This window comes from Schistocerca cancellata, chromosome 2, assembly GCF_023864275.1.
Source record: "Schistocerca cancellata isolate TAMUIC-IGC-003103 chromosome 2, iqSchCanc2.1, whole genome shotgun sequence".
NCBI classification, from domain to species: domain Eukaryota; kingdom Metazoa; phylum Arthropoda; class Insecta; order Orthoptera; family Acrididae; genus Schistocerca; species Schistocerca cancellata.
The window spans coordinates 408081620-408106172 of record NC_064627.1 but is presented as its reverse complement, the minus strand read 5'-3'; positions in this window follow the sequence as shown (position 1 = coordinate 408106172).

Below are 24553 nucleotides of genomic sequence, written 5' to 3'. Positions count from 1 at the left end.
CACTCCTGTAGGCACATCCCATAACATTCCGTTCAGACACAGATATAACTTTCAGAATCCATCCCAAGCTCATACGACAGATTTGTGGTAATCGTTAAGAACGCTCACGACTCTATCCCCAGAGGCTGCAACTACATTCACGGTCTAACAACAACGACGATGACTCAACTGAAAGATTACCTAACTGTCTTCGAGGCCAGTCCATTGGTAGAGGACGCAATAGAAGAGGGCAATAAATTAATGAGTTCCATGTCAGATACCGAGAGAGAGAACTGGATCAAACTAGCGGAGGAACTCGATATGAACAAAAGCAGTCAGAAAACGCGTAGACTAGTGAAATCCTAAACAGCGACCCAAATCATTCAAGAGCCTATGTGTCAATGTAACAGCAAACCAAATAGCCACTCAGGTCGTAAAGAATGGCAAGCCAGACCAAAAGCCCGCTAGAAACGAAACCGATTTTAAACTAATAGGTGGAACGATGACCAAATTGTCTTTTACCATAGGAGAGCTGAACAAAGCCATAAAGAAATGCAAACCATGGAGGGCCGCTGGACTAGAAGACATCCTGACTGAGCAGATCAGACATTCCGGGCCGAAATCTACACGTTGTTGGCTAATGGGCATCTTCACTGCCTGTCTACAATAGTGCAAAATTCCTAGCACCTGGCGAAAAGCCACGATCATAGCTTTTCTTATACCAGGTCAAGAAGCAAGCAACCTAAAGAGGTAAACCGCAACCACCGTGCTATGCCACACAAATAAAATTTTCGAAAGACTGTTACAAAAACCCCGCACACCGACCGTGGGACCTAACCTCTTACCGCAACAGGTGTACTGCTGTGCTGCTCTATTTCTCAACTAAACTCAACACATCGAGTAAGGTTTCCAAGGGGACTATGTAACGGATGTTGTTTTCACCGACCTTACGGCTGCAAATGGTTCAAATGGCTCTAAGCACAATGAGACTTAACGTCTGAGGTCATCAGTCCCCTAGACTTAGAACTAGATAAACCTAACTAACCTAAGGACATCACACACACCCATGCCCGAGGCAGGATTCGAACTCGCGACCGTAGCAGCCGCGTGGTTCCGGACTGAAGCACCTAGAACAGCTCGGCCACCGCCGCCGGCTTACGGCTGCATACGACACAGTTAACATCTGCCTTTTGGTGTAGAAGGTATAAGCTACAACTAAAGATACTAAGCTCGCAAACATCGTCAGAAACCTGCTCCACAATCGGAGGTTCCTAGTGGACTGTGAGGAAGAACGAAGCAGGTGGAGAAATGGCCTGCCAAAGGGAAAATTTTGTGTTAAGTTCCTGTGGGACCAAACTGCTGAGGGCATCGTTCCCTAGGCTTACACACTAGTTAATCTAACTTATGCTAAGGACAACACACACATACCCATACCCGAGAGAACACTCGAACGTCCCGCGCAGGGACCCGTGTTTACCGTGGCAAGGCGCCCCAGATCGCGCAGCTACCTCGAGCGCCCTGCCACAGGGAAGTGTTTTGCCACCACTGCTCTTAAACGCCTGCACCAATGATCAGTCCACCCTTGCAGGTACAGATAACTATACAGGATGTTTCCGTAAGAGCGTGCCCCCTGTCGGAGGTTCTAGTCCTCCCTCGGGCATGGGTGTGTGTTGCCCTTAAAGTAAGTTAGTTTAAGTTAGATAAACTAGTGTGTAAGCCTAGGGACCGATGATCTCAACAGTTTGGTCCCATAGATCATACCACAAATTTCCAATTTCCGTGTCCGGCCATCCTGATTTAGGTTTTCCGTGATTTCCCTAAATCGCTCCAGGCAAATGCCGGGATGGTTCCTTTCAAAGGGCACGGCCGACTTCCTTCCCCGCCCTTCCCTAATCCGATGAGACCGATGACCTCGCTGTCTGGTCTCCTTCCCCAAAAAATCAACAACCATAAGGTGGCTCTGCTGTATCGTATTTATATTGTCCCATGACAGAAGGTGCTATGAATCAACGACAGACCCATTTATTACTCACAAGGGGAGGCCATGACGTTGGGATCACAGATTTAGTTCAAACTTTGTAAACCGTTAGTGGATCATTACAACAACATAATGTGCAACTAGTAAGGTGCACCACTTTGGCAATTCCAAGAAATTTGCAAGAGAAGTTTTACACGTCTATTACGTAACTGATGTACTGCTTTACTTGTGTCAAGGTGACAGTCGTATGAAGTCATGGTAGTCGAAAGCAAAACAAAAAAGCGGTCAGCGTTCGCTCATTACTAACGTGTCTGGAAGAGACGGTGGTTCGAATCCCTCTACTGCTTGATTTTTAATCAATACTTTTGCATCACTGGTCACGTTATTTAATTTATATGACATCTGAGAGGAAATTTAATGGAACAGACACGAGCATTTTCATGAAGTTGTAGTGAATTTCGTATGTTATTTGGCTATTTACGATTCACCATTGCCTGGCGCTGTGGCGAACACGGTATCATAGTTCATTTCCGGAGAATGGTGAAATGGAATTCCTGAGTCCGTCGCCGCCTCGCCGCAACCTCCCTTCCGTAACCAATCAAGGCCTTCCGGAGGGCAGGCTGTGCACTGAGCACCCACCAAGACAGGGCAAACTGATAGGCATCACGGCTTCGGCGACAAGCTGTTCACGTGGCCTCGATGAGCTGCCGGCAGTTGGGTGAAGTCGCGTTCAGTTTACATGGTACACGGCCCGCCACACACTTGGCGCAGAGATTGATGGCGTAGATGTATGCGTCATTCTCAGATAGCGCAACGGGCCAGACTTCAGCAGTCTGCACCCCACTGACTATATCATGGGTGGTGTAAACACGATCGAGTCCGCTGGAAGAATGGCTAGTGAAATGCGTAAACACCGGACGATTGCCATGAACATGCTCCCAAGAATCAACTAGTCTGAGGTCCTGGAGAACTGTCACTAGCGCCGCGCACGGAGAGTAACGTGGTAGTTGGTCTTTGGGTGCTGTGTGCAGTTGAAATCGCCTCCCATGATCAATGCATCCTGCCGACCCAGGAAGAGAGGTGTGACTGTCTCTGAGAAGAAGGTGGAACATTCACAGTGGCGACCTGAACCCGATGGCTCATAGACACAACTATCCTGACGCCACTAAACGTGACAGCCATACCTCTGGCATCAGAAAGAGGGGCAACTTCATCAGTGAGCATAACGTCACGTAAGAGTATCGCCACCCCATTACCAGTAGAGTAAGCATGAGAGACATTTGCAGTAAAACCATGGGGAGCGCAGAAAGCTGCAACGTGCACCTCCTGAAGGACAGCAATGTCAACTTCCGCGGCATACAGCATGCCATGGAGTGAAGCCAGTTTGTGGTGGACCAAATAATGTCCATCGTCAGTAGAACGGGCGATTCAAACACGAGGGTAGCACAGGACACTCCCTGTTAGGTTCCCGTAGAAGGGCACATCACTGTGATCGGAGGTGAGCCGACCCCACAATGGGGGTACCATCGCTCTGTACACCTCCAGAATGTCCGTCCCCAGCGTCGACGTCGTCCTCCCAGGAGACACACGTCACACCGGGCCGGTTCAGTGGAACACTAACAGAGGTGCACCCACAGGTAGCGTAGCACACAAAGAGAGGCAACTGCAGGTGGGGGAAGATCGGTGTCCTGAGGTGGTCACTGACTGTAGAAGGAGGCGTCGACATGTGTCAGGGAATCAGAGGACAGCGCACCATCAGTAGCAGCGTCGCTGTCCTGAGCAGACATCCGGTAGAGGCAGTCATCAAAAGCAGTATGGCGTTGTGTCTTCCGTTTCCTCGGCGACCGTTGCTTACTAACTTGCTGCTTGGTGTCGATGGCGGCCGGCTATCGTCCGACATGTGGCCAGACGGCAGAAAAGCGGAGTTAGGTACGGCTCCATGATCAACAACCATGGGGTCGGGACAGACATCTGGTGCCTGTCGACGGTCATGGTACATTTGTTTACCTCCAGCAGTGGTGTAGGAGAGACAGGCGAAACGTGCATCGCATCGTCGAGAGGAGTCGACGGTGGCACCGACTGATTCAGAGGGGGCGCAATTGGCAGCACCGCCGCAGCAAGAAGAGCGACTTGTCCGATCGGCGTCTGAACCGGTCTGCGTCGGAGACATTCAGAACGGACGTGGCCTTCCTGGCCACAGCCTGAACAGGTGCGCGGCTAGCCATGGTACGCGTAAATGATGACAGCGCTGTAGCCGGCAATAACCAAGCACGAAGGCACGTGTTTCCTAGTTCAATTTATATATGACGGACACCATTGAGGACACGGTACGTTTCTAATGGCTTCCAGATTTCAGCCGCGTGACTGACGACGCTGAAGTGAGGTTTAAGGACGGCCACCACAACGCCCGACGGTACTTCAAACGGGAGTTGGAAAACACGCAACATTCGGAAGCCAAAAACAGCGTGATCATCCACGAGAGTTCCTGTATGTCCGTCAGAGTATCGGAACTTGAGATCGTTAGCGTGGCGCGGCACAAAGTCAGCGAAGAGCTTCATGTACACAGTTCAAAAATGGTTCAAATGGCTCTGAGCACTATGCGACTTAACCTCTGAGGCCACCAGTCGCCTAGAACTTAGAACTAATTAAACCTAACTAACCTAAGGATATCACACACATCCATGCCCTAGGCAGGATTCGAACCTGCGACCGTAGCGTATGTACACAGTAGTACTGAAGATCGAGAAATGAATTCCAAGAACAACTTGGGGTGGGAGACGCATTTCATCCCGTATAAAATGTTTTACTTCATACGTCTTCGGTCGTTCGTGATCCAAAAGGAGAGTTAATTTAATTGTGGCTTGGCGGTAAGAAAACACCATGACAGTCGATGAATTCGGATTCTGAGACAAGCCGCTACGCAGATGTAAACAAATGTGCACTCGCTCGCAAGCAGCAGAACAAGCGAGCGGCAAACAAGGCGTGCGCGCCTCACCACAGCCAAGCGCCGACTGCGCCTCTTGACCACCATAACTCCTTACAACTGAACCGTGGTTTATTTTCAAAGAATATTCTTAAGAATTTATTTTATTTACTAGCGATTCATCAAGAACATTAACACATTTAATCACACTATGTAAGCATGGAAGTAGTTGCCAGGGAGTAACTGATGAAATCATAATAAATTCCTTTTAACAAATGGGAATTTTATTCACTTTAATAGTGCCTAAAAGCATTTTCTTAAAAGAAACAGATTTAAAATTATAATCAGAAAGTACTCTCTAAATATCAAAGTTACAATTTATTCAGAGGCAGAAAGAAACAAATTTTGATTGTATGAACTTTCGGGCAGAGAACCTTGCCGCTCCATTTTGACACGCCCGTAGTTACGAGCGCTCACAACAGCCTCTGAAAGACAACACTGGTGAAAATCTGCAACACACCATATAATTTTAAACTAAGAGTTTTAACAATTTACACAAGCACACAAACTATGCACCCCCCGTAGGAGGGATGGAAATGGTACAAAACGCTGACAATTAAAATATTAACCTTGCCACCGAAGGTGAAACTTGATTTTAACTTCTAAGAAAAGTCTTACGGGGAAAGGGTGGCAACTTTATACACTAAAATGATCATTTAAATAAAAGCCCATGAAATGCAATCTTATATAAATTCTACAAGGTTGGTCAAACAATAGTTAAGATGCTCTACAGTACACATATACCGCCTCTCAAGATCATAGGCAATAATATCAAAGTTTCCAAAGATCAAAACATATTTCAGGTATTAGGCCGTTAGATTCCAAGAAATAAATTCGTTAAATCCGACCTACATGACAGAGGAAGCTGCTAACGTGCAGTAGGTTGATAGGGAGATTACCGAACAACCCGAACCGCATATTGCTCTAACCCGCCCCTACTCCACAAGGGAAAAACGGACCACCCAATTTATAAACAACCACCTTCGCGCGGGTGGGCAAACGGAGGAGAATGGTGGGACGACCCCAAAGCAAAACGGCTGGTGACCTCACCAAGAAAAAAAGTAGAATTTAACAAGAGTAAATCAAACAACATATCACCAATCACTTAACTTCTAATAAACTGCGATTTCTCGAGAAGACCTGGCGCAGCACCCCCAAATAGCTCTCCCGAACAGTCCGCTGCCAGCCGCTTCAACGGACGCAGGAAGGTGTGCCGATCTCCCGTCTCACGGCGTCGCAGCTCGCACCAGCCAGACTAATGTCGTGGGTTGACTCCTGTTGCTCTCGTGTCGACCGCGAAGTCACTACCGCTCGCTATATGCCACGGCCCACTGGACTCTCGTGGCGACCTCACATGCGCCGACGCTCAAGACGGAAAAGTCATCTTGTGTCTCAGTGCGCGACCGACCAACCGATCGATCCATCCGCCAATGACCATTGCCTGAGCAAACTCGAGCAGACGCGGCCTAACGCGCAGACTCAGATGCAGGAACTAAGCCCCGACCGGGCGACCACTCGCTGAATTCTCTTACTGGCGGAGTGGAAAGACTCTCATTTTGCCGGCTTTAAAGGTTGATCCGAACGACAGACATACTAGCACTCCGAACGACAGACAGACACTGTCTAACAAATGTGGACGAGGGACAGACTAGCAAGCTGGGGACGAGAGACTGGCGAGCTCATAGCGCCCCTTAAATGCACGTGAAGAGGCAACCTTTCCCCTTCACACTACGGGCTGCGGCGCGCTCTTCAAAACAACAATTTTTACCACGGCTCAACAACCTGCACCTTCGTACAGGTATAAGAGTTACTTAATAGACGCGTAAAACTTCTCTCGCAATTTTCTCGGAATTACCAGATACTGCACCTTACTACTTGCACATTATGTTGTTTTAATGGCCTACTAAAGACGTACAGAGATTGAAGAAAATCTGTGATCCCATCAACGTGGTCTCGCCTTGTCAGTGCTGAGACGTACAGTACAATGCTGAGTATCAGTACCGGTACAGTTTCTCAGAAATCACTGACATGCACATTGTGTATGGGAAAGTACGACTCAATGCTCTCGCTGCTGAAAAGCTGTAGAGGGAACGATTAGGCATCGGCCGGCGGCTGTGGTCGAGCGGTTCTAGGCACTTCAGTCCGGAACCATGCGGCTGCTACGGTCGCAGGTTCGAATCCTGCGTCGGGCATGGATGTGTGTGATGTCCTTAGGTTAGTTAGGTTGAAGTAGCTCTAACTCTAGGGGACTGATGACCTCAGATGTTAAGTCCCATAGTGCTTAGAGCCATTTTGAACAGGCATCGTCCGTCACGACGAGTGTTTATTTCTGTCAATCAATCGGCGAATGATGAAGACTGGTTCATTGGAAAGAAGAAAAGACGAAACGAGAGACCTGACAACATGAGCACCACCACACCCGATTTTGAACAGGAGGTGCTGGAACGTGTTGCAGCGCACCCCACTACAAGTACTCGTCGTATTGGACGTGAAATGGGCGCTGCATCATACCAGTTGGTGATCTGGAAAAAGCATGCACTGTAATGTTAGTCTTTCCAGGAACATAGGCAATCGAGAATTGAAACTCTTGAGGAATCAAGGCCCACCTTGACACTCACTTGTTCTTCAGTTTATTAGTCATCAAGAATTCCAGGGCCTTATCGTCTGTAAAGACTCTGGTTTTTCGTCCGAACAAGTATCTAAACTTCTCAAAGACACAAACAACAACCAACACCTCCAACTCAGTTACAGAGCAGTGTTTTTTCACAGTTACTGAGGATTCGTCTCCTGAATGCAATGGTTTTGTGCACCCTATGCCCTCCTCCTTTGTATTGTTGAAATCTGACAACCTCAATGTCAGTGTAGGCGCTGTCACCATGCAGAAGACTTGTTCTAAGTATGGGTGCCTGCAGTAATGCTACATTTTAAGATTGGAATTCCCACTCCACTGGGCCATACCATATCCAGGGGTTTTCTTTCCCATCAGCTGACAAAGTCAAGGAGTTACCAGTGATTTGACAAAAATAAATACTTTATAAAAATTTACCACTAAACAAACCACACAACTGAGTTTTATTAGTCGGGGTGGCGAATTTCTTTATGGCTTCAATTTTCTCTGGGTTAGGTTAGATCCCCTCGGCCGAGGACAAACATGATTTTACGAGACTGTATTCTTTAAAAACACGCAGAACCTCCGCCAAAGACTCGTTATGTCGCTCCCAGGTCGTCACACACTCCTTTACGGTAGGGCTCAGAAAGCAACAGGAGACGTGTAAACTCCAAAGAAAATCCCGGTGATTTGGTAATTACTACGGAATTCAAGGAAAGCTGCGTATTTCCTGCAATTGGTGCGCAGTATGATCTGCCAGGAACTAAATCTAAGGTCGATGGAGGAGAAAACCATCACTTTGTGAAAGTTTTGTACCAGTTCCTCCAACTTTCCTGGATGATCGCTCTCAAGCTCTATAATAGTATTAATTTGTCACGTGTCGAGCACCAATCGTATTGGTTTCTCTTGCTTTTCAACAACGAGAACAGGGTTATTACAAGTGGACGTTGCAGGCTCGATTATTCCTTCATCAAGCAGCCAATTAATTTCTCAGCACGCTCGGGCTCGGTATGTGTGTGACACAAAGAATATTTTTTTTACCCTAAAGTTTTACATGAAGCCCTTAACGGCACCTGTTTTAAACGATAGTACCTCTGTGTTGATCGTTAATATATTTCGTAGTTTTGCCCTCTCACTGTAATGACGTCTACACTGTTGCACTTGTCTTCAGTAGCTTGTAGTACATCCACCTGTATCTCTTTCTGGTCTAACCCACGTAACGCTTGTAATGTCTCGGAGTCACATCCTCCTCATCCTGTTTGTCACCTTAGCTGAGCTTCAAGCAGTTTGCAGGGATTTCATCCTGGGTTGTGTGTCCCTCAAACTTGATGATTCGTAGTTCGTCTTTTCGCAGTGTGATATCGTCAGTGCCTACGTCTATATTTGCCTCCTGTTGGTTCAAAAATTTTACACCAGAGATGAGATCGATGGTAAGGTGGGGCACCACGAAAAAGTTGGTTCCTAATGTATGTTCTTGACATTTTACCTCCAGTCTCGTCTGTAAATGTACAGCTGTGTAGTTTTCTACGAGTTCACCCTTAATTCGAGTCTTACTCAGACATAGTACCAGCCATTCTGAGTCTGCCATACAGAGTTGTTGTGCAGCCCTGGGTACAGCAGTAACCTGACTGCCACTGCCTACCGTGCTCGTCAGCGTGTGCTTTCCCACCGTAAATTTTAGCGTGATGTGCACATCTTCCTCAATGGACTGGCTTGTCTCTTCTAGCAAAATTTCACCAAGATCTTCATACTCCAGAAGGTTTGTTTGTGAAATGTGTGTGAATTTCTAAGGGACCAAACTGTTTAGGTCATCAGTCCCTAGACTGACACATTACTTAAACTAACTTATGGTAAGAACAACACTCACACACATGCCCGAGGGAGGAGTCGAACCTCCGGCGGAAGGGGCCACGCGGTCCGTGACATAACGCCTTAAACCGCGCGGCCACTCCGCGCACCGCAGAAGGTTTATCCGGCGCGATCCTATGGGTTGCGCGGGCACATTTTCAACCTGTATCCCGCCCGTCAATTTTGTTCTGCAGTTCTCCCTCTCAGTTCTTCTGTGGGGTTCAGACAGCGCACCTCAACGATTTCCAACTGTTGGTTGTTCACGTTATGATCCCTCCAGTTTTGTGTTGGTGGCTATCATAGTTGTTCTCGTTCCTATTCCCGTTATCATTCTATGACCATAACTACGACTTCCAGTGTGTCTGGGATTCTTTCCTCGCCTATCCTGATTTCCGTTGTTTTGAGGCTGGTGCGACCCGTCCGAGACCGCACGCCTTGCTTCGGTATTACGCTTTTCATATGCATAATCCAACTTGCGCAATTTATTCTTTAAACTCTCAATGTTGACTCCACAACGTCCTATCAGAACCTGTTGATAGTGGAGCGGTAACTCCATATAGCACAATCTTATATTTTCCGAAGTACTGCAAGGTTCATCAAGGAGCTGGCTTTGCTTTAGCAGTGATTCAGAGAACTTAAATGGGCTTCGAGGTCACGACTCATCATATTTTCTTGTTTAATTCTATTTCTCTAGACCAGTAGCTGGCCAAGAATGCGTCTTAGAATTCTCTGAACGATCTTCACGACGATGTACTGCTTCTCATTCTTCCAGGTTGTACGGTAGAGACCAGTCAGGTTGCAACAACCAACAAATTGTGCCATGAATCTTTTTGGAGAAAATCGTACCGCCTGAATATTTATAGTTTTGGAAATTTTGAACCGTGAGGATGTGCCTACAGTCAAATATACTGACGTTTCTCTCTGCATTCGACTCTCGATATTCAGTATGGCCAAATTTCCTGCCCTTTGCATGTCCATGCTATTGATGCTATTGTGATTGCGGACACTCCCAGCACTACATCTATGACTAATAATCTCCGCACCGACTAAGAGGTATGTGTTTCCTCATGGACCTCACACGGTGGGAGGGCGGCGCCTGATTTTCTATTAAATCGCCAGTTCTACTGACAAACACTTCTGCGACAGGCACAGAACCTGCACTGACCACATGTGTAGTAATTTTATAATGTATTATGTGCAGTGGGAGTAAGTCCTCGACTTTTCAAGATGTCTTCTGTTCGACGTCGAGTCATGTGCGAGTCAAGCGCGGCGCCTGCTCTGGTTACTGGTGTTGTAATATTTAATTCATTAGCAGCAACGTTAGATGCACCCACGCTTCCAGCTGTTGCCAATAAATGACACCTATCTTCCATAGCCTTCACGCGATTCTACGTTTCTTAGGCTACCGCTAGAATTTATTTCTGTTGAGCGTCAATGGTTTTTTTCCACGATGTGCTAGCGTTCGAATTTATTTTGCTCCAAGACTTCGAGTCTTTTCGCATTGTTCGCGAATTTCTCCTGTGTCTCCTTCACAGTTTGTTTGCCTTACTCTTGCAACGTGGCCAAGACATTTCTTGTCTTCGCTGCTGTACTTCGTAGCACTTTCACTTGCTTCTCGACTACAAGAACGTACTTTTGTGTTTCAATAGCATCCATTCTCGCCACTCTGGCGTCCTTTTTCGCATCCATGGCAATAGTCTCTGATTCGAATTCCACATTCTTGACCTCGCCTAATCACCCTTGGTTTAGTCCATGGTTTCCAATATGGCCTTGTCGAATTATTTGCGCTCGTTGCTCTCCAATAATGTGACTCTCTCTATTCGTTCGTCCTCTGAACGTGTGATCTTTTCCTTTCTATTTTTCTTCGCACCTGCAAATAATTTTGCAACCATGTCCATTACGAACTTTGACTAGAGATTTGGTTCTGAAGATGCTCTATGCAAGCTGTGTGCAATCACATTATAATTAGATTAATTTGGTATTATTTTTCTTTTAGTTTAATTTTGTTGAGTTTTTGGAAGAAATTGACCTATAGCTGTACTCTAGTGAACCGATCTCGAGATGCACCATTGTCTTAACCTGGTGATGAACCTTTACGTCATCATTCACACCACAATCTAATGCATCTGCAAGTTCCGCTCTCTGCACAACAGAATTGTAAGAACTAGCGCGTTTACTGTGTCACTGTGGACAGATTTAATTTTGTCCAGCGACACACTCTAATTTGCTCTACTTTAACTGTGGAAAGCGATTGACCCATTTCACGTTCTAGCCTAGCAAGACTTCTCGGCAACACAGTGATGCTATACACTCATTAAACGCGATACAATCACTACCGCTAATTAAATTAACAATCCCAGAAATAGCATACACAAATAGACATCAAAACCGCTCAAAAATTATGTATTCAGTGCTGCTGTTAAATTCACGGAGTGGTGCAGAAACCACAAACTTACATATAAAAGAGCTCAGAGTAAATTACATAATTAGTAAATTTGCACTTCGTACAAATTATTACGAATTACCTACTCTGACCTGTTCAAACTTTGAAAAACTTAACACTACCTAATCTGATATACAAGAAAACTGTTAAATAATTATTCATCACCAATACAACATTAGAGACGAATTCTCACGAAAATATGGATCGTGACTGTGTCTGCGTCACAAACGAACCAACAGTTCCTGATTCCAGAGCAGAGTCTCCGAATGAAAGATCTGACGACGGAAAAATGAAATAAGATGTGACTGCGTTAGAGACCAACCTAGGTTCGTGAACCTGGCAGGGTCGTCAGAATGAAAGAGATGCGGTCGTTTTAAAAATGAAATATGTGCGTCAGCTGTGATATTAAGCAAAGCAGTGCCTTAAAACGACTGATACCTTTGAATACTCAACAGCGCAAGGTCCAGTCTTTCCAAAGCTTACAGCTGTGGATAGTGTTTTGTCTCAGTTGTCACGTACAAGAATCAGTTGCACTTCGTGCTCACCACAATGAAACTTATAAACCAAACACAAAATGATTGATGTTATCGCGCAAAGCAGCACATCCAATATTTGGCCCTGATCACTGAGTGTCTTTGCACTTCCACGATTATACGGACACTAAGAACAAAATATATAAGAATCTCTCCAAAACAAATTGACAAGAACTTCGTGGAATAAAAACATTAACAACTGGTATCGCAAGATGATTTCTTACACTAAAATGCCACAACTTCCATTAAAATTTAGCTGTGACAAAAATATGAGGGATTAGAAAAGCTTACAAAACTTTTTCAGAAAACGAACAACTCGTAGTTGTCAAATGGAAAAAGGGAAAGTAAATTAGTATTGTTTGTCCTTTGAGGCCTGTCACGACTCCGCTATCTGCCGGCTCCAGGACGTCACTGGCCCAGAGGCTGCCGTTGTATCGCCCGGCGAAGCGTCGCTGCTTTCCGTGAACCGGCCTAAGCCATCCTCTACACAAGGTCTGAAAGCGGAGTACCTGCCTTCCCATTAGCAGCCATAGCGGAAAACACCACTGAATCCAACTCGCAGAAAATACGTTGCCCAGGCAGTAGTATGATCATTGCACCCACTAATTGCTAATAATGATAAATACTGCGTGCTTTGATCATCAATTAAATCATAATAAAGCTATAATGCCTGGTACTAACTCAGATATTCAGTGATAACCGAATAAAGATTCATAAGTTAATATCAGAAAAGTGACATAAGTGAAAGGGCGGCTGTTGAAGACAACAGACTTCTTTGAGCCTGGCCCGTATGTACAAGAAGGTGGAAGGATCTGAATTTTTGTCAGAGGAGCAGAGACTCAAGTTAGCAAACTTGTTGATGTGTCATGCTAAGGTTTTCTCCAGTAAACCTGCCGTGATCGTGGGGTGTCAGTATCATACGGAGATGGTCCCCTACAAAACATATTGCCATGCACGCTATTTCATCCCATGGACTAGAAGGAAGGCTGTGAAACCGAAGTGCAAATGATTATACCATCAGAGAGGTTTAAATAAATATGTGAAACAAAGATTTTGTACACAGCACATAGCATCTTGCCGCGCGGGATTAGCCGAGCGGTCTCGGGCGCTGCAGTCATGGACTGTGCGGCTGGTCCCGGCGGAGGTTGGAGTCCTCCCTCGGGCATGGGTGTGTGTGTTTGTCCTTACGATAGTTTAGGTTACGTGGTGTGTAAGCTTAGGGACTGATTACCTTAGCAGTTAAGTCCCATAAGATTTCACACACACACACACACACACACACATAGCATCTTAGTTATAAATATTTTGGTTGCGCTTATTTATTTCATTTATACGTGTCATAGTATATGTGTATTTTGCAATCTAAATTCATGTTTACTGTTTGAATATGATAAATATAGCTCACTGCAAATGTATAAACACTAAGAGCTCATAATATTTTTCTCTATTGTACATAGTGGTGAGTATCACTAGGAGATTAACCCCACAGAAAGAAATCGCATGGGGTTAAGTCGGGAGAGCGTGGAGGCCATGACATGAATTGCTGATCATGATCTCCACCACGACCGATCCATCGGTTTTCCAATCTCCTGTTTAAGAAATGCCGAACATCATGATGGAAGTGCGGTGGAGCACCATCCTGTTGAAAGATGAAGTCGGCGCTGTCGGTCTCCAGTTGTGGCATGAGCCAATTTTCCGCGGGCTACGCGTGAATCTTGCCCGCACGCGTCCAACCGTTTCTTCGTTCACTGCAGGCCGACCCGTTGATTTCCCCTTACAGAGGCATCCAGAAGCTTTAAACTGCGCATACCATCGCCGAATGGAGTTAGCAGTTGGTGGATCTTTGTTGAACTTCGTCCTGAAGTGTCGTTGCACTGTTATGACTGACTGACGTGAGTGCATTTCAAGCACGACATACGCTTTCTCGTCTCCTGTCGCCATTTTGTCTCACTGCGCTCTCGAGCGCTCTGACGGCAGAAACCTGAAGTGCGGCTTCAGCCGAACAAAACTTTATGAGTTTTTCTACGTATCTGCAGTGTGTCGTGACCATATGTCAATGAATGGAGCTACAGTGAATTTATGAAATCGCTTCAATCATTTGTAATAGCCCTCTATATATAGAATTCTGCCTTACCTAGTACCTTTAAAAGTATGGAAATTTTCCAGAAGGATTATAGTCTATTCAACTGAAGCTATCATTTGTAAATTGGAAAAAACATATATTCTAATCTCCTGTGGAAAAAAATTTTCCTGCATGAGTGATACTAATGGAAATGGGAAACGCGAATTTGATATCATCCAGTGATGTGATCAGCAATGACTACGTTAAATGCATAAAAATGCCTTAGTGTCACCCCATGAGATTGTATATATATATATATATATATATATATATATATATATATATATATATATATATATATATTATATATATATGTGTGTGTGTGTGTGTGTGTGTGTGTGTGTGTGTGTGTGTGTGTGTGTGTGTATAGTATGGTTTATGTATTTCTGTACATATATGAACAGTGGGACTACAAAATACACGGAAACATTCTTCTGTACGACTTGTAATACAGGAAAAAATAAGAAATCCATCACACTAGTTGTAAGTCAAGCTGCCATTTGCAAGAAATGTTTCAACATATTGTTGAGTAAGAAGCATACCATGCAATCTTCTACTTAGAGGATAAGAGAAGTAATTTATTTTTATTAGCTTGTATAGGTAAGTTTTTAGTTTTATTAGCTTGTATAGGTAAGTTTTTAGTTTCACAGTATATTGGTGATACTATGTCATAGTACTCGATTTAATACAAGATATGAATTGTTCAATGAGCGTTTCACCCTAATTTCGAGTCCTTGATCTCTTTCACGATCGCAGTTTTTTCTCCATATTTTGGTTTGCTTGTCATATCCTATCCGAGTTAAGGTAGGTGACAATTTGTCGCTTGCGAGCATAAAACAATGTTATTCCACGTGTTGCAATTAATACCCGTACTGGCCTATGTATAGAGTAAGTAACTGGAATTGCTTGTAAATATCAGACCATTTAGTTCCATACGAGAATTAAGGACATAGAGGATTACACAAAAAAGTTTTGCAAAGAAATAAAGTGGGAGACTCTGTATTTTGTGTAATATCAATAGATATTGTAAATATTCCTAGTACTACAAAGAAATGCCTTAGTGTCACCCCATAAGATTGTATATACACTCCTGGAAATTGAAATAAGAACACCGTGAATTCATTGTCCCAGGAAGGGGAAACTTTATTGACACATTCCTGGGGTCAGATACATCACATGATCACACTGACAGAACCACAGGCACATAGACACAGGCAACAGAGCATGCACAATGTCGGCACTAGTACAGTGTATAGCCACCTTTCGCAGCAATGCAGGCTGCTATTCTCCCATGGAGACGATCGTAGAGATGCTGGGTGTAGTCCTGTGGAACGGCTTGCCATGCCATTTCCACCTGGCGCCTCAGTTGGACCAGCGTTCGTGCTGGACGTGCAGACCGCGTGAGACGGCGCTTCATCCAGTCCCAAACATGCTCAATGGGGGACAGATCCGGAGATCTTGCTGGCCAGGGTAGTTGACTTACACCTTCTAGAGCACGTTGGGTGGCACGGGATACATGCGGACGTGCATTGTCCTGTTGGAACAGCAAGTTCCCTTGCCGGTCTAGGAACGGTAGAACGATGGGTTCGATGACGGTTTGGATGTACCGTGCACTATTCAGTGTCCCCTCGACGATCACCAGTGGTGTACGGCCAGTGTAGGAGATCGCTCCCCACACCATGATGCCGGGTGTTGGCCCTGTGTGCCTCGGTCGTGTGCAGTCCTGATTGTGGCGCTCACCTGCACGGCGCCAAACACGCATACGACCATCATTGGCACCAAGGCAGAAGCGACTCTCATCGCTGAAGACGACACGTCTCCATTCGTCCCTCCATTCACGCCTGTCGCGACACCACTGGAGGCGGGCTGCACGATGTTGGGGCGTGAGCGGAAGACGGCCTAACGGTGTGCGGGACCGTAGCCCAGCTTCATGGAGACGGTTGCGAATGGTCCTCGCCGATACCCCAGGAGCAACAGTGTCCCTAATTTGCTGGGAAGTGGCGGTGCGGTCCCCTACGGCACTGCGTAGGATCCTACGGTCTTGGCGTGCATCCGTGCGTCGCTGCGGTCCGGTCCCAGGTCGACGGGCACGTGCACCTTCCGCCGACCACTGGCGACAACATCGATGTACTGTGGAGACCTCACGCCCCACGTGTTGAGCAATTCGGCGGTACGTCCAGCCGGCCTCCCGCATGCCCACTATACGCCCTCGCTCAAAGTCCGTCAACTGCACATACGGTTCACGTCCACGCTGTCGCGGCATGCTACCAGTGTTAAAGACTGCGATGGAGCTCCGTATGCCACGGCAAACTGGCTGACACTGACGGCGGCGGTGCACAAATGCTGCGCAGCTAGCGCCATTCGACGGCCAACACCGCGGTTCCTGGTGTGTCCGCTGTGCCGTGCGTGTGATCATTGCTTGTACAGCCCTCTCGCAGTGTCCGGAGCAAGTATGGTGGGTCTGACACACCGGTGTCAATGTGTTCTTTTTTCCATTTCCAGGAGTGTATATATATATATATATATATATATATATATATATATATATATGTGTGTGTGTGTGTGTGTGTGTGTGTGTGTGTGTATAGTATGGTTTATGTATTTCTGTACATATATACTCTGGAACTGCTGCATACCACGAATTGTGTGAACCTAGTGCCCTCTCACTCGAGTTTGAATGGATAAAGCAGTGTGTGAGACGTTCATGCAAGTGAAGATGCTACGTGATGGGACAAGCAGACATTTAGAAAGAAGTTTGAAACTGCACAACGCCTGTGTATATACTTCTTGTGAACCAGAAAAGACGTGGAGCTGAGTGATGAATCCAAGATGATACCTCGTCTTCTGTATGCCCTACATTTGGTGATAAACACTCACACTCACAGGAACACGTGATGCTGCTACAAGCCTCAGTCATGAACCAACTTCGTGCTCAAAGAGTGGGTGTCAATAATGCCACGTAAGATCCTACTGTCGACGTGTATCTTGTAAACTACGTTCTATGTTACTGCATTAAATGCCAATCACTCACAGTATATATATCCGAGTGGCGCTCGCGGCGGCCGCAGTGACTGGAGGACGCTCCGGGATCGGTCGCGTTCGGGCTGTTGGCAGCGTGCTGGAGAATCTTCCGGAAGGGGACGACAAAACTTATCGCTGCGGCAGGCGGCTGATTAAAAGTGGCTGCAGTCTTTGACCAGGCCTTACGTTGGACTGGTTGGGGCACATGGTCGGTCAACCGGAAGTTCTAACCCGGTGAGGGATCAAGTGGGCATGAAGAGTTTTATGAAGGGGCCCTCTGGAACTGCTGCATACCACCATTCGCCGAATTGTGGACTCTGAGCCACGTTAAACAGCTGCATAAGAGAAGGTGATGTCGGTCGAGATGACCGTTTGCAACTCCTTACCTATCTAGTTTCGTGTGGCCGTTACAGCTTGTAAAAGGCGCATTTACCACAGAGGCGACTGAATGACTTCATTGAATGTAGTGAAGTACGTTATTGGTGAACATTGTGGATATTTTATTGAGTCCACGTGGGTTTGGATTCGCGCTCTTGCCTTGACAACATCGATATTTACTGCATTATGTTGAGTAGAGTATATGCCGTTATTCAATTGATTATTGTTCAGTGTAGTAATGAGCATGTCTACTGTGTAAGGATTATCTGTGGAAATTTTAATATTATTTATTCTGAAATGCAGGACGGTAAACTCTATGCATAAATTAAAATTATTCTTGTTAATTACTAATAAGATTTGTGCTATTTCTGTCTGCCATGTTAGTTGATCGGATTTGTTTCTTATTTAAGGATTATCTGTGGGTCCTTTTAAAATTGTTTGTTCTAAATGCACGAAGGTGAACCCAGTACATAACATGAAAGTTGTATTGGTTGATTCCAAGATCGTTTATATAGCGCTGGTTCGTTAGCTGCTGTCTTAACATTAGTTTGCTTCAAAGGCAGTACAGTTCCTTAACTTCATATCATTCATCTACATCTATATCTACGTGATTACTCTGCTATTCACAATGAAGTGCCTGGCAGAGGGTTCAATGACACCTTCAAGCTGTCTCTCTACCGTTCCACTCTCGAACGGCACGCGGGAAAAACGAGCACTTAAATTTTTCTGTGCGAACCCTGATTTCTCTTATTTTATCGTGATGATCATTTCTCCCTATGTAGGTGGGTGTCAAAAGAATGTTTTCGCAATCTGAGGAGAAAACTAGTGATTGAAATTTCATGAGAAGATCCCGTCGCAACGAAAGACGCCTTTGTTTTAATGATTGCCACTCCAATTCACGTCACATGTCAGTGACACTATCTACTCTATTTCGAGAAAATACAAAACGATCTGCCCTTCATTGTACTTTTCGATGTCAGCCGTTAGTCTCACCTGATGCGGATCCCACACCGCACAGCAATACTCCGAAATAGGGCCTACAAGCGTGGTGTAAGCAGTCTCTTTAGTAGACCTGTTGCACCTACTAAATGTTCTGCCAGTGAATCGCAGTCTTTGGTTTGCTCTACCCACAATATGTGATCGTTCCAATTTAGGATATTTGAAATTGTAATCCCTAAGTATTTAGTTGAATTTACAGCCTTCAGATTTGTGTGACTTATCGCGTAATCGAATTTTAGCTGATTTCTTTTAGTACTCATGTGAATAATTTCACACTTAATTTCACACTTTTCCTTATTCAGGGTCAACTGCCACTTTTCGCACAATACAGATATCTTATCTAAATCATTTTGCAAGTCCTTTTGATCATCTGATGGCTTTACAAGACGGTAAATGATAGCATCATCTGCAAACACTACTCAGATTGTCTCCTATGTCGTTAATATAGATCAGGAACAATAGAGGATATATAACACTTCCTTAGGGAACGCCGGATATTACTTCTGTTTTACTCGATGACTTTCCGTCTATTAATACGAACGGTGACCTTTCTGACAGGAAATCACGAATCCAGTCGCACAACTGAGGTGATACTCCGTAGTCACGCAGTTTGGCTAGAAGACGCTTGTGAGGAACGGTGTCTAAAGCCTTCTGGAAATCTAAAAATATGGAATCAATTTGACATCCCCTGTCGACAGCACTTTTTACTTCACGAGTATAAAGAGCTAGTTGTATTTCAGAAGAACGATGTTTTCTGAAACTGTGCTGACTATGTGTCAATAAATAGTTTTCTTCGAGGTACTTCATAATGTTCGAATACAGTATATATTCCAAAGCCCTACTGCAAATCGACGTTAGTGATATAGGCCTGTAATTCAGCGGATTACTCCTACTTCTCCTTTTGGGTATTGATGTGATTTGAGTAATTTTCCAGTCTTTAGGTACGGATCTTTCTGTGAGCGAGTGGTTGCATATAATTGCTAAATATGGAGCTATTTTAGCAGCATACTCTGAGAGGAACCAGACTGGTATACAATCTGGACCGGAGGCCTTACATTTATTAAGTGATTTAAGCTGCTTCGTTACACCCAGGATATCTACATCTAGTTTTCTCATCTTGGCAGTTGTTCTTGATTGGAATTCAGGAATATATACTTTGTCTTCTTTGGTGAAGGAGTTTCGGAAAACGATGTTTAACAACTCTGCTTTAGTGGCACTGTCATCAGTGACTTCACCTTTGTAATCGCGCAGTGAAGGTATTGATTGCGTCTTGCCACTGGTGTGCTTTATGTATGACAGGATTTTCTGGCAGATTTCGAGACAATTTCGTTATGGAAACTATTAAAAGCATCTCGCATTGAAGAAGACGCCATATTTCGAATTTCTGTAAACCTTCGCCTATCTTGGGGATTTTGTGTTCTTTTAAATTTGGCATGCTTTTTTCGTTGCTTCTGTAACAACGATCTGACCCGTTTTGTGTACAATGGGGGATCAGTACCATCATTTATTAATTTATGTGGTATATATCTCTCAATTGCTGTCGATACTATCTCTTTGAAAACATTCCACAACTTTTTTTGCACTTACATGATCAGATCAGAAGGAGTGAGGACTGTCTCTTAAAAAGGCGTTAAGAGCACTTTTATTAGTTTTTTTAAATAGTTATACTTTGTGTTTCTTTTTGATGGTTGTTGGTTTTGCGGTATTCAGCGTAGCAGCAACTGCCTTGTGGTCACTAATCCCTATATTCGTCACAATACTCACTATTTGTCCAGGATTATTTGTCGCTAAAAGGTCAATTATGCTTTCGCAACCATTGACGCTTCGAGTGGGCTCATGAACTAATTGTTCAAAATAATTTTCTGAGAAATCATTAAGTACAACTTCGGATGACGTTTTATGCCTGCCGCCGGCTTTAAACGTATAATTATTCCAGCATATCGAGGGTAGATTGAAGTCACCACCGACTTTAATTGTATGAGCGGGGTACTTATTTGACCATGAATCCCACTGTTAAGTTTCTCGCTATTTTCATTTCTGCTTCTCATTATATTTGTCTTTTTCCGCTTTACTTTCAGTCTGTACTCATTCGACTGTTCAACCCATTCACCAGATCGTGTAATTCTTCTTCAGTTTCTCTAAGGTTATCAAAGTCATCAGCGAATTTTATCGTTGATATCTTGGACTTTTTTTCCGTTATTGCTTCTTATATTTATAGATTGAACAGTAGGGGCAAAAGACTGTATCCCTGTCTTACAACCATTTTAATCCGAGCACTTACTTCTCGGTCTTCTAATCTTATTGTTCCCTCTTGGTCGTTGTACAAATCGTATATCACTCGTCTTTCACTGTAGGATGAATTTTTCTCAGAATTTTTTACATGTTGCACCATTTCCCAGTGTCTAACGCTTTTTATAGTTCATCAATTCCTATCAACATATCTTGATTTTCCTTCGGTCTTGGTTCCATTATCAAACGAAAAGTCAGAATTGCGTCTCTGGTGCCTTTACCTTTCCTAAAGCAAATCTGATCGTCATGTAACACATCTTCTGTTTCCTTCTCCATTATTGTAACTTGAATAAATAAATGTTATACTGATTGTGCGGTAGTTTTCGCACCCATCTGCCCTTGTTCTCTTCGGAATTATGAGGATGATATTTTTCCTAAAGTTTGATGGTTCGTCTTCAGTCTCATAGATGTACACACCAACTTGGATAGTCGTTTGGTTGCCATTTCTCCCAATTATTTTAGAATTTCTCATGGAATTTTATCTATCCTATCTGCCTTAATCTCAAGTCTTCCAGAAATCTTTTACCTTCTGACTCTAGTAGGGGCCCCCCTACGCAACATAATACTACACTTCTATACAGTTAGAGTTGAGTGAACATTTTTACCGTATAGTCTTCTACATTTTATATGTTATTTCAAGTAACAAACCACAGCGGTGACCTCGCAAAATTGAAGCTTGTTTTCCGAATAACACTAACGGATGAGCTGTACCTCAATGCGTGATAGCCGTCAAAAACTAAAATTGTGGCACTAATTTTTAATGTGTTTCAAACAGAAGCTGATAAAGATTTCCAACAGATGCAGGTCTTACATTCGACGCTCTTACTCATGGAATTAACTACAAATCAAAGGGAAATCAGTGTAAGCACTCCAAAAAACTTTTAATTTCTTCCGTAAGTAATTTTCTAAACGCCACTTATCAATAATCTAGACATCGAATGATCATTCGAAAATCATGAATAAATAACTTAGTACACAATACTTCATCCATAATTAGTCTTCATTTAACGCCACTTTACTTATGAGCGTTGTTGTAAATTGGCACATAGCCTCTACAAAGACATAACTCACATATTTAAATTGATTATCATTAATGCAAGTTTACAGTCTGAATGAATGAGACCTTCAGATTACGCAAAAATAGCCAACAATAGAACTGGCAGTCATACGACTTCTGCAACGTGTTATTTACATGTAGAAAGAAACCCATAGTTATAAATACGGCAGGGTATAACTTTCAAAATCGACGGAATGTAGATATCAGCAACACTTTGACTGAAATATTACAATAAATTTCGAATTCTGCCTCATTATTTCCACATACCCACGTATATCAACACACGCAAAACTAATAGCGCGAATTCACCCCGGCTCGAGTATGTGTTGATAACTGTTTTTACGTACCAGCCAATGTTACGCCCAGTTTAAACGATAAAGAGACATCATTCCAAGTAGAAATATGAAATCAGGCGTATCTCTTGTCGATGTCAAAAGACACATCAGCATGCGAGTGAGCTACTGCCTCGTTCTCTGGAGCCCGGTCATTCTTGTTTCTTTAGAGCAAAAATTAGTCTGAGACGGGCAGTTGCAACATGCATAGTGACCACAGCGCAGGCTTATTGCCTCTTTTCTGCGTGTCCGTAACGGACCGAATACGAAAATGCGAAAGGTTGCCTAAACACTGGAGCGCCGGAGCAGTCCGAAATACGCACGCTGCTACTTATATACATCCCTGCGCTTTGTTTCAAATGGAACGCTGTATTGTCCTTCCTTTTAACTGTAATCTCATGAACAGAATAAGGTTTCTGGATAATGCGATTCTTAAATGTGCATTACAATAGCAGGTTTCTCGATCACATACATAACCTCACAACCCCCCACATATTTACCGGCTGATAAGAATAAAGGAAAACTATATTCGCTGCAAACTGAACTCAAGTGCACTATATGTGATCCAAAAATATGTCAATAAGCGAACAAACTGTACCACTGTGCCCACATAAATACGTGGTCGAATGACGGCAAAAATCTCGAAGTAACACGAAAAATCCACGCTGCATTGGTATAATGTAGGATATTTGGCAACTGAGGACATAACCTCTTGCTCTATAACAACCACTTGCAACAGGATCCATGAAACAGACAACACGAGCCAGCGAGAGTCTTGCTTACACGTGGAAGAATAGCCGCAAGAGTTTTTGTCGCAGCTTGGCCTTCGTCTCCAAAGAACCTAGTGTCGCAATAATCGATACTGACGAAGTCCAATGTAAATCAGAGGCAATAATCTTATTAAAATTATACGTAGATAATGAAAGATCGATAGATGACTCCTTCCAAGGTGTGGGCCTTTAGCTATTTGTCTATGGCCACAACCAGCTTTATGTGACGACTTGTCGCCATAGATATACAACCACATTTTCGTTACAATCGTGGACAAGAACGGGTATGTCTTACAGTGCTTTGGGCGCGAAACTGTTTTCTTCTATTGCTTCTATTGTACAATAGCGTCTTCTTCCCGCTGGGGTAGCTAACAGATAAACTACAAAGCTCAAAGCCTATTTCTAAAGTGTACCTGTTGCACACTGAGTAGCAAAATGTAATGTTCTCCGACTAGTCACGTAGCAATCCGTCTTCCAGCGATCGCCGCCGTACTGCTATACAGTATCGCGTTGACGGCCGTTTGGTAGCTTGCACTTTGCGGAGACAATGCGGGCGAATGGCAGTAGAGGTGTATTTGAGCTCCAATGACTGCAACACGTACTTTTATACAGACGTGTGTAGGACAATCTGAACAGCAACCACCAGTTCGAGACTTTTTATTTATTTTATTTATTTAGTTATTTACTTTCTTGAGGCCAGCATACTGCCCATTGCTTTTCAATATAAAACTCCACACCCCGTAATTCAGCAGGACATTTCTCGCCTACAAGTGATGAAGAATATGCAGACCTTCTTCAAATACACTCCTGGAAATGGAAAAAAGAACACATTGACACCGGTGTGTCAGACCCACCATACTTGCTCCGGACACTGCGAGAGGGCTGTACAAGCAATGATCACACGCACGGCACAGCGGACACACCAGGAACCGCGGTGTTGGCCGTCGAATGGCGCTAGCTGCGCAGCATTTGTGCACCGCCGCCGTCAGTGTCAGCCAGTTTGCCGTCGCATACGGAGCTCCATCGCAGTCTTTAACACTGGTAGCGTGGACGTGAACCGTATGTGCAGTTGACGGACTTTGAGCGAGGGCGTACAGTGGGCATGCGGGAGGCCGGCTGGACGTACCGCCGAATTGCTCAACACGTGGGGCGTGAGGTCTCCACAGTACATCGATGTTGTCGCCAGTGGTCGGCGGAAGGTGCACGTGCCCGT